General features: G+C 45.5%; 1 long non-coding RNA gene across 1 annotated transcript; it reads left to right on the top strand.

Annotated features, from left to right (window-relative positions):
* The first annotated feature begins 11,815 nt into the window (after positions 1-11,815).
* LOC135176513 (uncharacterized) lies at positions 11,816-14,765 on the top strand. Its single transcript, XR_010302687.1, has 2 exons — positions 11,816-12,490; positions 12,590-14,765. It is a non-coding gene; the product is annotated as an uncharacterized LOC135176513 (long non-coding RNA).
* The last annotated feature ends 2,232 nt before the right edge of the window (positions 14,766-16,997 follow it).

Here is a 16,997-nt window from a genome sequence, read left to right as displayed (position 1 = left end):
TGGGACTGAATAGACTCTCATCTGGACTCGGCTTTTTGTTAGGTCTTAAACTGTTTAAAGACACTGTGGTCTCACTTAGCTAAGGATGCTGCACCATGCTCTGCTTCCCTAGAGCAGTCTCCTATCCATCACTCTTAGCATCATCTTCCTGTTCTGCCTGTGCTATGCAATGCCAAGCTCAAACACTCCCTATTCTCTTTCCAGCTTTTATTTCATATTCTTTATTGGGATACACAAAGGAAAAAACAAACAAACAATATTTGTAACTTGTAAAGTGCTTTGTGATGCCCTGGGTCAGCTGGGTTGGTCATGAGAGCCCTCTTCCAGTGCAATGTTCTGCTTAGAATGTAGCAGCAGGCCAGAATAAACCCATTAAACCACAGCTGCTACCACAGGTTTGAGTAATAATTATTAATAATTGAGCAGCCTTCTTCCTAAAGAAAAATAATATTCTTGTGAACAGACATCATGGTCTCAGCTTGTCTGCTTGCTTCTCTGCTAAATCAGAGTTTTACTAAACCTGACTTTGAAAATGAGCTAAGAGCTGTAGCATAGCTGCTTTTATCAGTTAACCTGGTTTTCTGGTCTATATGAGGGAAATGGAAGCACTAAAGTGGAAAAAGAGCAATTGAAGCAACAGTTATGATCTGTCTAGGTCAACAGATGTATTTTCATGAGGCTGTAATGATCATTGCAAATGAGAAAAAATGTACTGCATTATAAAGGGACTTGAGAGCTGGGCAGTTTGCACAAGCCTTTCTCTTTCCTTTGTGGTGTTAAATGAAACAAAAATCACAGGCCATGCACATCCTTCCATGAAGTTACCACAAAATTAGCCTTACAGCTAACCATAGAGCATGTAACTGGTGAGTTGTTGTATTTTTTTGTCTAATTAAAGCCCAGCAGCTCACACAGGATTGTGGGAAGTGCTTCTGAAGCAGCCTGAAGGTTTGCAACAGCCTAATTTGAAATCTTGCATCTCACAGTTTTAGTCCTGGTGACTTTTTGTTCAGTTATCTTTTCCAAATTAATTGTGCAAAGGGAAAGATGATTGTAAAGGAGGAAAATGGGAAGAAGTCAACAAGGCTCCAGTGCTATGCTTCCCCTGTACTCCACCTCAGTCAGAGCTTTGAGAGAGTTCAGCTCATTGTAACCACACATTGACATTTAATCAGCTGGGATCAGATTCTTCTTCCCCTGCCTGGCAGCTTTTGGGGTCCCTTTTCAACCAGCCAGGCTCCATCATGGCTCATCTAGGCTGGATCAAAAGAACTGTCGCCAGCAGATTAAGAGAGGTGATTCTGCCACTCTGCTCTGGCAAGAATTCACTTGGAGTACTGTGTCTAGGTCTGGAGTACTCAACACAAGAAGGGACATGGACTTGATGTGGCTCACACAAAAGATGGCCAGGAAGGTGATTTAGTGGGGCTGGAATAGCTCTCCTGTGAGGTCAGGCTGAGGGAGCTGGGGTTGTTCAGCCGGGAAAAGAGGAGGTCTGGAGAAACCTAATAGCAGCTTTCCCATAACTGAAGGGGGCCTACAAGAAGGCAGAAGAGAGACTGTTTACAAAGGCCTGGAGTGATAGGGCAAGGAGCAATGGTTTGAAACTAGAGAAGAGCGGATTTGGATTGGATGTTAGGAACAAGATCTGCACTATGAAGGCGGTGGAACACGAACAGATTGCCCAGGGAGGTAGTTGAGTTCCCAACCCTGGAGCTATTCAAGGCCAGGCTTGACAAGTCTGTCAGCATCCTGGTCTAGTGGAGGATGTCCCTGCTGACTGCAGGGGGGTGGGACTAGATGACATTTGGAGGTCCCTTCTAACCCAAACCGTTCTATGATTCTATGTTTGACTGCCACTTGTGTCAAGACTACAACATGTAGTGTTTTAACACTCTTAAAACTCAGTCCAGAGCAGTAAAATGATGAATTGCTTGAACCATAAAAAACAGAGTGCCTCTAGGATAACAGTGAAGACAAAGAAGCCCTGAGCACACCCTTGATTTACACTTCTTTACTGACTTTTTTTCCCCTGTTTTCAAAGCTTCACCTGGTACTTTCCAACCCCAAAGCATTTGCACTGTGTGTTGGAGCAGTCGTCAGGGCAGCCAGCATGGGAAGTCTGAGAAGTGAATCAAAAGGTCTTTATAATGCAAAGCTTTTTTTGTAGCAGGAACAGAAGGCACCTCTTTTAGTCCTCAATTATGTTGGCTTTGTCTAAATGAAAGTAGCTCCCAAGGTGTGGAAATCCAGGCTGAAATGACAGTCAATGAAAGGAAGGATGGGGAAAGAACCAGGCAGAAGAGGGACTTGGATTTTTTTTTTAAAGGAAAGTACACTGAAACAAAAGAAATTTAACAAAAATAAGGGTTTGTGGCTTGTGAAGTATGCCAGTGGCATGGGCTAGCATCAGAACTGAATTCTCGAGAGTATCAGCAGGAGCTTTCCTCTTGCAGTGTTTGGCAAAGACCCTTTTGGTCCCCTAATCGAAATGAGCCCTGTCTGCAGTTGCACACTGCACCCCTGACTACAGAGTTCTGCCAAGCACCCTGAGAGTCTGGAGGATGATGTCGTAGTGGTCTTCAGCATCCTCCCAAACCAGCTGCTTCTCTGGGTGATGCCAGGGGCTGGTTTGGGATATGTTCTTTGTATCCATCAGGGATAGTGGCATTCAGTGTTAGGCCACACGGCTGATTTCTTCTGTCTGCCTCCTTCCTCCCCTCAGAACTTTGCAGGGGGTCATAGCAGGAGCCTTTGGGTTTCCCTGTGGGGATGCTGGGACTTGTGTGACCAGGGTGGGAGGCTGGTTTAAAGAATCACAGAATATTAGGGGTCAGAAGGGACCTCCAGAAACCATCAAGTCCAACCACTCTGCCAAAATGGGATCACTTAGGGCAGGTTACATAGGAACACATCCAGGTGGGTTTTGAATGTCTCCAGAGAAAGAGACTCCGCAGCCTCTCTGGGCAGCCTGTTACAGGGCTCTGTTACCCTTAAAGAAGTGTTCCCTTATTTTGAGATGGAACCTCCTTTGTCCTGTCACTGGGCACTACCAAAGAGAGACTGGCACCCTCATCTTGGCACCCACTTCTCAGGTATTTATAGGCTGCTGTCAGCCAGATGTGAGTCCCCGTACTTAGCTGTGGTGCTATCTGCATAAGCATCACTGATGCCCTCCATAGGCCACAGCTCAGCTCTGCACACACTCTTTCTGTTTCTCAGAGCTGAAACCGTTTCAGTTATATTTCTCCAGCATCTCAAGATGAGTATCCTGTTTGTTTGTGGAGAGCACCCTGAATTCTGGTCCCACTTTGTCATTGTGCCCTCAACTTGTCCAATTCCAGAGTTTCTATTGACTCTCTTGAGACTCTTTAATTGTTTCAGGGTTTGTTGTTTGGTTGGTTGGGGTTTTTTGTTTGGGTTTTGTTTGTTTGTTTGTTTTTCTTTCCCTGACCTTCCTTCACGCTCCACCAGGAGCTAAGGCCACCACTTACAGGCAGTGTTTCATTCCACCACTGGCATTATTTTTTCCAAACCATGTAACAGTAATTCTGCACTATCTATCTTAAACACAACATGTATCTCACGCAGCTTTCTCATACATAGAGAACGACTGGAAAGATTTTAGGTTTGTTTGCATTTTCCCTGGCTGCCACTCCCCATCTCAGTAACAAGGCCCCAAAGTCTCTCAAGTTTCTTTGCACTTCACAACACTGCTGTGGCCCCATTCTTACTGAGGGTATTAATATCTCATCAGCATGGGGAGATAAGCCCTGGGATGGTTCTGGAAGAAGATCTGCAAAATTCATGGCAGAGATTGTTAGTCCCCATGGGCCTTTTAGCTTTTGACCTGCAATTAGTTTAATTAAAAATAACTCTAAGGCACTGCTTGTCATCATAGGCTGATCAGATTTCACTCTTGTTGCATGCCAAGATCATCTGTTGGTGACATTTGCTTGTTGTTACTTGTTTAACTCTGGGGCAGACAGTATGAGTTTGTTTCTGCAAACTTCAGGTGCCTTTGCAAAATGCTGGTTATTTGTGTTTCACCTGTGTGACATCTTTTGCTGCTCAGCAAGGCAGCCCCAAATCAATGCTGCAGTTACCTGGGGAGGGAGTGGCAATGCTTGTCAAACCTGCATGGCATTCATGTTGGAGTGGAGATTTGGTTACATAAAGCAAAAATTTTGTAAAGCCAGTTGTGAGAGCATTTTCACAGAATCACTGATGTTAGGGGTTGGAAGTGACCTCGAAAGATCATTCAGTCCAACTCCCCTGCTGAAGCAGGATCAGCTTAGAGTAGGGCACACAGGAATGCATCCAGACAGGTTTTTAATGTCTCCAGAGAAGGAGACTCTGCAACCTCTCTGGGCAGCCTGTTCCAGGGCTCCAGCACCCTCACAGTGAAAAACTTTTCCCTTATATTCACATGGAACATCCTGGGCTCCAGCTTGCACACATCACCCCTTGACCTATCATTGGACATCACTGAGCAGAACCTGCCTCTGCCCTCCTGACATTTGCCCTTCACATCTTTATAAACATGAATGAGGTCACCCCTCAGTCTCCTCCAAACTGAAGAGCCGAGCCCTAACTCCCCTTCCTCAGCAGGGAGAAGCTCCACTGCCTTCAGCAGCTTTGTGGCTCTGCACTGGACTATTTCAAGCAGTTTGCTGAGGTCCTTCTTGACCTGAGGGGTCCAGAACTGGCCATAATATTCCAAATGTGGCCTCACCAGGGCAAAGTAGAGGGAAAGGAGAACCTCTCTCGACCTACCAACCGCATCCCTTCTAATCCTCCCCACAAAAGCACATTGCTGGATCACAGTCATCCTTCTGTCCACCAGGATTCCCAGGTTCCTTTTCCCAGCATATCAGTGGCAGACCAGAGCCAGAGAAGCTCTGAAACTTGTGCCAGAGGCAGCGCATGGTGTGAGGTGTGTGTGACTGCTGAAAACCTAAATTTCTCTCTGTCTGGAGATCTACAGCTCTTTTCTTTGGCAGCAGCAGCTGAGATACTGCCACCAATAAAGCGAGCTGCTCTGCCCCAGTAAAACAGTACAGACAGTGCATTAAACCTGACCACGAAAGGTTTACTACTGCATAACTCTTGGCTTTATGAATGTACATTAGAGTAACTACCCTATACATTAATACATCTATGTCACAAGATGGAGAGAAGCAACAGAGCTCTTCTATCAGTTGTAGGAAATAATTTTAGGACTAAATATTAATTACAGATAATAAGGAGGAGTGTTTTCCCAAGAGAAGCTGTTACACATATGTAGTGGAATGTGGAACTAACCAACATTCATAGAATCATCAAATGGTTTGGGTTGGAAGAGACCTCCAAAGATCATCTAGTCCCCTGCACTCAACAGGGATGTCCTCCGCTACCCAGAGCCTTGCTGAGCCTGAAGTTGAACAGCTCCAGGGATGGGACCTCAACTACCTCCTTGGGCAACCTGTTGCAGTGCTCCACCACCCTCATGGTGCAGAACGTGGTCCTAACATCCAATCTGCTCTTCTCTAATTTCAAACCATTGCCCCTCATCCTGTCACTGCAGGCCTTTGCAAACAGTCCTTCTGTAGCCTTTGTGCAGGCCCCCTTCAGGTACTGGAAGGCTGGTAGCAGGTCTCCCTGGAGTCCTAATATTGATATGTTTTCTTTAAAAATGAGGTTTAAAGGACATCAGCCTGTGATTCCCTCAGCTATGTATTTGGAGTAGACATATATTTTTTAAAGGAAAATCTACAAGGTTTATCTTGCTTTGCAAAATAACAAGTGAAAAAGAAGGCCTCTGGAAGATGAAGGCATGAACATGGGAAATATCAGTTCTTCCAGGAGGAAAGACTGCTGCCTTTGCATGAGAGAAAGGTGGAAACAAACCAACCTGAGATGTCAAGAAATGAGGGGTGGTGGAGAGGGAGGGCAACAGATGGCAGATGGGATGTGGGGGAGATTCCAGATTTTTCTCTAGCTGAGTCTTCATCCTCTCACCTCTCCAGTTAAAGCTCCTTAATCACAGTTTCCTCAATAAATTGGCCCTCAAAAGTAGATTAGAGATGAGCTTATGTCCAGCAGTGCTGCCAGGGTTAAGAGAGAGGAGTTTGAGCAAGAGGCCACCAGCTGCTCCCTGAGACAGCTTCTCTTTTCCCTCTCTATGATGACAGTGATCTTTGCCAGCAGCAGGCATTGCAGCCTGTCTGTGCACAGGGACCTCAACCAAAAACCTTGCCAGAGTACCCAGGAACATCATGTTGACTTGCTGACCTAGGGAAAAAAGAAGGAAAATGCTGTTTTCCTCAAATCTCCCTCTTTAGTAGTGTAATAGTCAGTGGATGTTGAAATAACAGGATTAATTATTTACTTTCTTTACAGCAGTCCGGGCTGGGTCACAGCCACTTTTGGAAGCAGCTTTGGAATAATTTTCCTCCATATTCCAGGATGGTTCATGCAGGGAGTTGTTCTGTGCTTTACCCTCTGGCAGATGGTTTGCAGACTCTGTCAGGAACAGCGTATTTCACGAAATAATTGCTTTTGTAGCTCCGCTACAAAACTACAGTTCTCAGGGGGAGGTGCTGCCCTAAAGCTAGTGCTTGTCTCTGTAGCACCTCAGATGTTAAGGGCTCTGGCATGCAGCTGTTGCCTGGCCACTTTGTATAAGGGATGTGATATGCTGTAGGTTTGAATCACCAAGGTCTTCTTGTGTCAAAAGCCCAAGTTTTGACTACAAGAGAGCTACTGAGAAAAGACAGAGGTTAGGAAGAGAGTGAAGCTTGTGGGGTTTTCTGCCTTTTTACCAGACACCCACCTCCATGAGCTTCAATGGATGGGCTTGCAGACAGCTTCCTAGCCCTACTCTCACTTGGAGAGAAGATGCTTTCCTCCCCAAGGCATCCAAGCATGATTAAATGTAGCAACAAGCTGTTGCACATGCAGTGGAAAGGTGGTCAGAGGAACCCATCCTCAGCTTCTCTAGACTAAGTAGAGTCTGACATTTAAGTCAGCTCACCTTCAGGTACCCAGAGCTTGAAGTGAAACTGCTGAAGTTTATAATCTTTTCAGATGAGTCCTGAGTCTGGATACAGCACTTTCGACTCCCACCACCAAGCAGGTGCCTGGAGGGCTTCCATGGTTAGTCATTTCTAGCTCATGTCTGTGCATGGAGGCACAGGGCTGCTGAAACACCTAACTGTGGAAGGACAGCAGCTTATACTATAGGGGAATCTGAAAGGTTAAAAAAGGAAGAAAAATAGTGCAATTGATGGGCTTCTGGTTGTTTTACAGCACTCAAGATCATTAGGAAAGGTGTAAAATCCAGCAACTAGTTGTAGAGAAAAAATGAGACTGTTGAAAATATTCTAATTTTCTTTCCTTCTCTGATCCTCTCATTTTCCCTTCCACCACTCCTTCCTGGTATTTTTTATTAAATAGAGAAGGGGCAAATGCTCTCCATTGCCCCTATCTGCATCACTGCCAGGACACAGACAGCTCCAGAAGACAGGAAAGCCTGTTCCCACTCTTTGCACACACATATACTGATGTCTGGGATTATTCTGGAAGCAGCTGAGCACCCTGTCAGGCAGTAACTGGGTATGCAATGCCAGATCTCTCCCAGCTAGGATGAGGAGGCAGCTCAGTTCTGTTGGTTTTGGCAGAAACATCAGCTACAACTGCTTTAGATCCAGCTGCATACACTCAGCCAGCAGTACTCCCTATCCATTAGAAGCCCCTGAGACTACAACCAGGCAGGTACTGAAGTTTGGTTTTTTAGTGTTTATTAGCCTACTGGAAAAAGCTGCTGGAAGTCTGTGGAAGAGATTAGATAAATCTGCTGCTCTGGTCCCTTATGTTAGTTTACGGAGTGGTTGATCACACCCTGCTGCAGGTCAACCACCCCCTCAAACCAAGTCCTTTGCAGGGTACATGGTGTGGTGAAACATCCAAGTTCCTCAGAAAAGCAGCTCCATGATGCACAAAATGCAACATGGAAATAAGAAAGTGCCATGGCAGAAATGTGCAGTCTGGCAGAGGGGAGATCTTCCCACATCCTTCCCATCTCCCCTTCATGCTCCAGCTGTTTCATCAACGTCTTCCTCATGTTTACTGGGAAACAGTAAAACATGAAGAGAAGCTCTAAAGCAGAACATTCATGTTATTTATTTTTAATCTTGTGATAAATATGATTTTCTGTTGGCTTTCCTGATGGAGATGGAAACATCAGGATGACTAATGCTTAAAGAGTTTTTATTTTATTAAAGCATTTAGCATGGGGATTTCTTTCTAAAAATCCATCCGGAGGAAATCTGTGAGGATTGGATGAGGTGAAAAGCTGATGTGGGCTCTCCATAGCAAAATGCCCTTTGCCTGTTTCTTGTTCAAGGCTGAACTAGTCACTGGATTTGATATGTAAATAAAGTAAGAGATTAGTAAAGCTGGGAATTACTGGGAAAAGCTTCTGCCTCCTGGTGAAAAACAGAGGGAGTGATATACAGCTCTGCTAGTGCTTGAAGCAATATTTCCAAGTTGGCTGCAGCAACAGAAACTGGAGGGAGCTATGAGCACAGTGTTTCAGCACAGCTTCAGGTTGTTTGTTTTTTCTTCTCACAGCTAAAATTGAGCTTTAAGTAGGTGATGGTTTGGCCTTTGAGAGCAAATCTATTTTTGACTAATATGAAAATAAATTGTTTTACTTACTCTTGCTTCCATAACAGCAAATGTAGTTGTTAAAGTCTTTGCAAGCAGTATTCACCTGTGTCTTTGCTGTTCAAATTTAAGTGTTTTTTATCATTTTAATGAGGTCAGGTTCTGTACTGGGTAACAACTTTCCCTGGAATAGAGAAAGAAAAGGCTACGCTTTGTAAAACTACAAAATGTAGATAGCAGGCACGGATTGTTATTTTGGGTGAGATGGCACAGCATACATAACCCAGCTTAACTGAACAACCAGTGAAAAAATCCAATCATAACGTATGAAACTTTCCATTAAACAGCACAGTACCACTGACGCCTTAAGCCACTTCCTCAGGGTGACAGACATTACCACAGAGGATTCCACAGGGAATGCAAGCATGTAAAATGCACAAGAGTTTCTGGAGCATGGCCAGCAAAAGCAACACAGCCACAAAAGTGAACACCTTAGCATGAAGGGAAGCAGACTAAAGCAAATAGAAGGTGAATAAACTAGCAAAATTGACTTCTCTCATTGTTTCAACTTGATCCTTGGGGTTCTCAGGCTTGTGCCCCATGTTGGGTGCCAAATATAGGCTGTCCTCATTTCAACTGAGCTGGCAGCTAAGTCCTGGCAGTCCGATTACAACAGAGGGCTTTACTCCTTCTCCCATCCTCCCCTCTGGGTAGGAAAACCAAAATCTCAGTTGAGATAAGGACAATTTATTACTCTGCTGCAGGGATATCAGATTACATAAAGGGAAAACAAACAAACAAAAACAGGAGAAAGGGTGCCAGGGTACAGAGCAGACAAAACTGCAAAAACTCCCACCACCACTGCATGCAAACCAAAACTGGGGAAAAAAGCATGAACCCCAGCCCAGAAACTGGGGAAGAAACACAAAAAAACCTGAAATATGAAATTTTACAAACTACAGAATATATTACAAGTCTCATAAACCCCAGCCAACTCCTTTCCTGTCATGCAGTGAGCAAGATGTTCAGCATGGTATACAGAGACTTAATGGAGTAAGAGGGTGTAGTGGAGTAAGAAGTGTAGAGGCACTTCAGCTGGGCTGTTGGCCCTGTCTGCTTTCAAGAGAAACATCCCTTAATTTCTTTAAGGTGCTTTTCTGATGTTTCCCTGTTGGCTGCTGCTACCTCAGGAGCCCCTAGCTCATCTCCAGGAGACTTTGGGTGCGCTGCTGTGTCCCCAGCATGTTCCAGGGCAATGGGCTGAAGGCCCTTACTAAGCACTCATCCCACCAATCCTGGTGCATCATCACACAACTTATGACATAGAAGATTGATATAATCCCTGCCTTTCCCAAGGCCCACTTTAAAACCCTGTCTATCAGCCTCACAATTTCCTTAACAAAGACCTTTTTCTTTCCAGAAAGGTGTCTCCTGTTTGATGTCAACAACCCTGGTGCTGTCTAGGCCATCATGGCTGAAGAACCCACATTCCTGGCAGTGATAGCAGCCCTGGAGCCATGTATTAATGGACTGGCTTCAACTGTTCATTCCGTTGTCACTGCCTGTGACTGGAAGAGCAGAAGAAAAGATGACCTGTGCCCTAGAATCATTCAACACCATCCCAAGGCCCAGAAAGCTTACTTTAATTGCTCTTGGCCTAGCAATCATTACTTCCTCTCCACCTACATGGAAGATCAATAATGGGCAATAGTCTGAGGACTGCGCCAGGCTAGGAAGTTTCCTAATGAGGTTCCCAACCCAGGCTTCAGGGAGACAGCAAACTTCCTTCTGAGGAGGTTCTGCCTGACATATTGGACCCTCTGTTCCCATCAGAAAGGAATCAACGTTGACGATAACCCTTTTTTTGTTTTGTTTTGTTTTGCTTTTGTTTTGTTTTCCTTTGTTTTGTTGTGGCTGATGTTGTGACAGGGGTGGTAGGCTTTTCTGAGCGTGGACATACCTCTGGTGTAGGTCGCTCATCCTCCACATCTTCACTTGGCTGTTTTTTCCCAACCACAGACTCAGACCTGTTTTTCAGTGGCATCTGGCATGGTGAGATGGGCAAGGGAGGAGGTTGCTGCTTCTGGTATGACAAGGGCAGGATACAGGGGCCCTCTGATCCTGAATGCTGTCAGATGGATGCCCCCATTTCAGTCTCAGGGAGGGCAAGGCCTGGCTTCACCAGTTGGTCTCCCATTTGGCCTCCCTGATACCCCTCAGCCTTTCAGCCCCCTCATACAGCTCTGCCACAGGGTGATCAGCTCACCCTGTTCACAGCAGACACAGCATTCCTCAGAAACTAGTGCAAGGCTCTGGCACTCACAGTATCATAGTATCACAGTATCATCAGGGTTGGAAGAGACCTCACAGATCATCAAGTCCAACCCTTTACCACAGAGCTCAAGGCTAGACCATGGCACTAAGTGCCACATCCAATCTTGCCTTGAACAGCCCCAGGGATGGCAACTCCACCACCTCCCCGGGCAGCCCATTCCAGTGTCCAATGACTCTCTCAGTGAAGAACTTTCTCCTCACCTCCAGCCTAAATTTCCCCTGGCGCAGCCTGAGGCTGTGTCCTCTCGTTCTGGTGCTGGCCACCTGAGAGAAGAGAGCAACCTCCTCCTGGCCACAACCACCCCTCAGGTAGTTGTAGACAGCAATAAGGTCACCCCTGAGCCTCCTCTTCTCCAGGCTAAACAATCCCAGCTCCCTCAGCCTCTCCTCGTAGGGCTTGTGCTCCCTGCAGCCAGCAACCCAGAAAGGTGAGTGTTTGCAGAGGGCCTCTCTAGGGTCACCACCTTGCTTTTCACAGCAGTTTTTGCGGGGGTAGCAGCCATGGCTGGCCCTGCCCGCTCCGTTCGACACGCAGAGCACAGCGCTCCCGGGCGACTCCCCAGCCCCGCTCCGGTTCGGCCTCGTGCCCTGCTCAACGCCTCCTGAGGCGTTCCCGGAGCGCTCCGAGGCTGCGCTCGCGCCCCGCCCGGCTCGGCTGCGTGGGCGCCGGGGGGGCGCTGCTCGCGCCGGGGGGCTGCTCGCCACGGGTGTGTCGCTGTGGGGGTGAAAGACCTGGGCGCCACTTTCTGCCCATTTTATCGCAGGAACGCTTCGGCTGGCCTCTCCAGTTTCCTTGTTTGCAACCTCCGAGAAGGCGTGGGATGAGAAATACTAAAACAAGCCTTGTTACCAGACGCCGACCTGAAGTTGGCAAGTTTTCAGTGGCACCTGGCACAGTGAGATGGGCAAGGGTGGCGGTTCTGCCAAGGTCTAGCCCCTGCCTGTGAGTTATTGCTGGCCGGGAAGGCTGCTGGTGTCACACGTGTAGTGACAAGAGCTTGACCAGCAGCTCTTGGTTTTGGGACTGGTCTGTTTTTTTCCAAGGTGTCCTATTGCTTTGGACTCTTTTTTGCTCATCAGTAAGGGAATAATTTAGGTTGCTCATCGTGTTTCAGCCTTTCTGAGGAGATGAACTGGGCTTAGGAATGCCTGTTGTAAGTAGAAGATTAAATGAAACAGGTGGATAAGCAAATGGAAACTAGAGCACAGCAGAGAAACCATCTTTGTCAGCTTGTTTCTCCAGGATGACACAGAATACATGTGGGAAGAGATCATCTTTGTAGGTCTCAGATAAGTTGGTGACAAGTCCTGAAAGGAAAGGCAACAAATTGGGAGGTCACCGGTTTTCTTGAGGAAAGAATAGAGACTCTTTTGGACAATTAAGACTTGCACTTCTGAGCCCACATCTCTCTGAGCATGTGTGAACCTCGAGGTCAGCTACGGAACACAGTGATGAACAGCAATCCAGTATTTTCGGTAGCACGACTGGGATCAGAAATGCTTCATGGTAAGAAATGTGCTACCGTGGTAAAGTAGTGCTTGTTTTCACCGAGCACCTTTTCAGTAAAATGCTGTTTTTCTGTTTCGTTTTGTATGTGGTTTAAAGGAAATGCGTGTTGAGGAAGGAGTTTGCAGTGAGAGAAGTGGCAAAGCCCGGGAGAACAGTGTGGTAAAAAAGGATTTTACCAACCCTTTACTGTGTTCATGGGGCCCCTAGGCTGAACGATGCACTCACAGCTCTTTAGTGCTGTCTTTACCACCGAAATAAACGCAAATTTGGGTTTGTTTTCTGCCGTTGTAGTTACCACGAAAGGGTGGGGGGGGAAGAGGGACTGGAGCTGGGTACAAAATGGCCTGCCACGGCGCCGCAGCGGTGAGGGGGCCCTGTGGCAAGGTCCAGCCCTGAGGGGTATTCTTGGGTCGCAGGTAGCATTCCCAGCGTGCACAACGCTGGCACTGCAATTCACCCAGCTCTTAATGTTTTAAAACGTCTTGCTGCCTTTGAGTTGTGTGTGAGGAGTGCGGCTTGAGAGGGATGCCATCTGTGGTGGTGCCAGAGGTAAACCTCAGTCCAACAACTGTGCGACTGGTGAGGCTTTTCTATAGGGTGCGTTTCGGCTCGCAGGGAGGTAAATGTGAAGCTTGTCCGTGCTCAGGCCCATGTCTGCACCACGGGTTTCGAGGCTGGCTTCTGGGAGCAAACCGCGTTTAGTGTCCCGAGGCATCTCACACCGGGAACAACAGCAGGGGTAATTCACAGTATTAAGTAGGATATTGATGTGTACATGAGGCCATCTTGGCTTAGGTGGCTATAAACTGATCCACAATTGGAAATCCAGAGAAACGGAGCTTGCACCATTAAATGTGTGACCTTTGTTTGGGATATTTGATGCCTTTAGATATGCAAAAGCTGAGGCTGTTGCCAAGTCATATTGGAACCACACAGAAGAACTCACCCTAAGGCCTGCAATGGCAGGTGGGTGCTGAAAGGTGCTGCTCTAAGTCAAATCTGTCTCTGCTTCCCTATTGTGTACCTGCACTACTGATCCCTTCTCCTGCCTTCCCAATGGGCCCTCAGCATGGGCTATGCTTGTGAAGAGGTGACTTACCATGTTTTCAATCAGATCTAGTTGAGACAAAGCTATATGCGTGTCACATACAATTAAAATTGCAGAAGTTCCTAACAGAAGTGTGCTCTACATCTATGATGTGTAGTAATGTAGAAGCTCCAGGAGGAATAATAATGTGTCACTACAGACAAAGTGATACACCTGTTCAAAGATAAAATTGGAGAAACCATGTCCAAAAATCTGATGGAATGGGACTTGTGGGGCTGTGGAGAAACAAAGACTGATCCAATTTTATTGTAAAGTAAACAGATTTGCAGGATTTTCTCCAGTTGTGCTGAAGGGTGACAACCTTGATGGCAGGAGCTAAATAGCTCTAATTTGGTCTTTGAAAGTTGCTTATTGCTACCTCCGCTGAATAGCAAACAGAAGCAGGGCAGCAGGCTAGCAAGGATGTCAGTGATGTAATACTGCTCTGTAAAGCAAAGTGGTGTGTCAAGGATGTGACTTTGGTTTGTACATGCAGGAGGTCCTTGCTTTGTTTGTTGTTATGTAAGTGCAGCCATGAAAAAGCTTGTATTATCAAGGCCAGTCTTCATCCAAGCTCAGGTCTACTTTGAAGTCCTGGAGTGAAATCTTGCTCCATGGCCACCAATGGGAATGATGCTATCAATTTTTGGTAAGTCAAGGGCGCAGCTCCTGGTGTGAAACTAGCAGACTTTGCACTTTGTCACCTTCTTTATGTTGCTGAAGGCTGTGGAAGGTCAAACAGGGGTAAAATCAGGGTTCAGGACTATGAGCAAGCTGCTGCCTAGTATCCTCATGACCTTTCATGCTGCAACAATGTCAGATGAAACAATTTGCAGAAGCGCAGATTTCAACATGTGAATAAGTATTGTAATTCTTTTGTGGAGCATGGCTATATAATGGTTCTTCAGGTCTGTGTCAAGATGTATAAAGAAAAGCTGTGACCCTTTGTTCTTAGCAATTAGCGTTGTGTCAGATTTCAGTTCTTACTGTATTAGGAAGAAATAGTTGCTTTTGCGGTGGATGTATAACGTTAACGAACACTGATGTAACACTAGATGTCAGTAGTGCTTCGCCAGTTTCAGACTTACAGCCTTTATTTGCTGCTGTTTTTTTGGGCGCATAAATGCCCTCTCCTTATTCCATCTTTTCCAGAATAAACAAGTGAAAATATGCTGTCCTTCAAAAGCACATTTTCTCTTACTTTTCTGTCCTTGGTGAATAACCATTTTGGGTCACCAGGTTCCAAAAGTGACATGTTTTTCTGACACTTCAGTACATAATGCATGGGCTTTTTTGTTCTTAGAGGTCAGTCTATACAAGTTACATCTGGACTTGGAACTTAGTGGGGAAATACCACTTTTGTTGCAGGTGCTCATTAAAATCCAGGTGTGACAGTTTCAAAAGTGGCTCAAATGCTGTCAAAGACCTTCCTATGTATAGAAAGCTACCCTATGAGTAAAACCTCTGGTTTAGCTGAATGCCTTTATTAAACTTAAACTAGACACTATCAGTCAGATGCTTTAATGAGTGTCCTTTATCACACTTGGGGAAAGCAAACATAGAGGAGGTAGCATAATTAGTTGAACGACTTGAATTTCTATCTATAAAGCAGGAGATAAATTTTCATAGTGATCCTTTGCTGTTTCCTGGTTTGTAATAGTAATGAAAAAAAGCTCCAGCAAGTGTTGAGACAGAAGCGAGAATGTTCAGCCGCTTCTTGCTGCTTCTTCCTAAGGAATGTTTAGTATGTTAACAGAATGCTTCTGAAACTGAATTTCTGTTATTGAGTTTCTGCAGATCGTGGTTATTTCTCAAGGGTGCACAGCTGTAAAAAAAACCACTCTGTATCAGTTGTGCTGTTTGGCTTCAGGAGGGAGTTTAAATGTGTCTTATGTTTACTTGTGTTTTCTTCCTTCAAAGTCACTGTAGCCTCTTGGGGCAGGTGCTGTCCTTGTCTAGATAGGTGCTGGGTAGCGCATGGTCTCCAGATCTCAGCTGTGCCTCTTGGATGCAGCAATTATGAGTGTGAGGAGGGGGGATATAAGCTTAGAAAAAAGGAAGCTGTGCATAAATTGAGTTGTTAAACACATCAGATACACCAGAGGAATCTCAATCACAGAATGAAACTTTGAAAATTGCTCATTTTTCCCTAGACACCAAAAGCAGCAATCTTTCCAATAATCCATGCTCCTTCTGCAGACATTGGATTTAACGAGATGGAAGGACATTCTTTGTTTCTCCTAAGAGAAGAGCTGGGATTGTAACAAAAAAAAGCTGGCAAACAAAATATGTCTTTTAATGCAAAGCTCAGTGAAATTGAAGAATGCATTCCCACAGGGGACTCTGAACAGCAAAAGCTTAAGCGTACTGAAAAGGGGAATAAAAATTGATGTCCACTCATCTGAGAACTGTTAAACAGAGCTAGATCAGGGACAAGGAGGCGTAGGTATTGCTCTTCTACAGAGTGGGGGACAAGGCACAGTCTCTGCAAAGGTCTTTGCATGGAGATAAGCAGATGTTTGGGGGATAGCAAGCCTGAGACCGAGGTCTTTCTGTTCCTACAGCAGTCCTGCTTTCTGTCTTTATGTAACACAACAATAAGAATCTTGTGAGAATAATTATCTGAGAAAAGCCACCTTCTGGGAGAAAACAAGGTGTCCCCATCCTTACTGGGAATCAGAACAGCAGCTTTGAACACAACTCCAAGAGGAAGCAAAACCTGCCTGGATGTGTTCCTGTGTGGCCTTCCCTTAGGTGATTCTACTTTGGCAGGGAGGGTTGGACTGGATGATATCTAAAGGTCCCTTCTGACCCCTACTGTTCTGTAATCCTGTGAAGCAGTCCTTCATAAGTAACTTCTTTTCTACAGTTCGTGAATCCTTAATGTTAAAATAAGCTAAGAAAAAAAATAAGGTCTGTGTGAGGGAATGCTGTGTTTTAAACTGTTAGCACCATATATTCCTTACCTGTCAAAGCTGGTGTGCACATCTTACAGACACCGCTGCTGGCTTTAAGATAGAAAGATGAGAGCTGTAATACTGCTTTTATAAGATCTCTTTGCCTTGCCTTTGAGAGCTGTGTTACTGTGGTCAGCTACAGCTGTCCCTCTATGTCAGCTAGCCTGAGGAGTATGTTTCCTTCTGAACTGTGTGGGCAAATCTGCTCTTTTATTCCATTTATCTGTTTCTCAGATTGCTTCTTAAAATGGTGCTTTTTTGGTACTCTGCTCGCTTTGGTCTTCCCAATGTGCAGGCAAGTTCCTTTGTGTTTATTCTGTGTTGGCATCTGTTACAGTCTGTAGAGAATAAGAATAATAGAAACCACTGGGATGTTTGTGGTGTTGTGGGCCAGCATAGTCTTTGCAGCCTCAGGTTAAAGAGTAATTAATCCAGGGATATGTGTTTCTCCTTCACAAAG

Source organism: Pogoniulus pusillus, chromosome 6, assembly GCF_015220805.1.
Source record: "Pogoniulus pusillus isolate bPogPus1 chromosome 6, bPogPus1.pri, whole genome shotgun sequence".
Classification (NCBI taxonomy): domain Eukaryota; kingdom Metazoa; phylum Chordata; class Aves; order Piciformes; family Lybiidae; genus Pogoniulus; species Pogoniulus pusillus.
The sequence above is the reverse complement of the archived record's forward strand: the minus strand, read 5'-3'. Positions and strand labels throughout refer to the sequence as shown.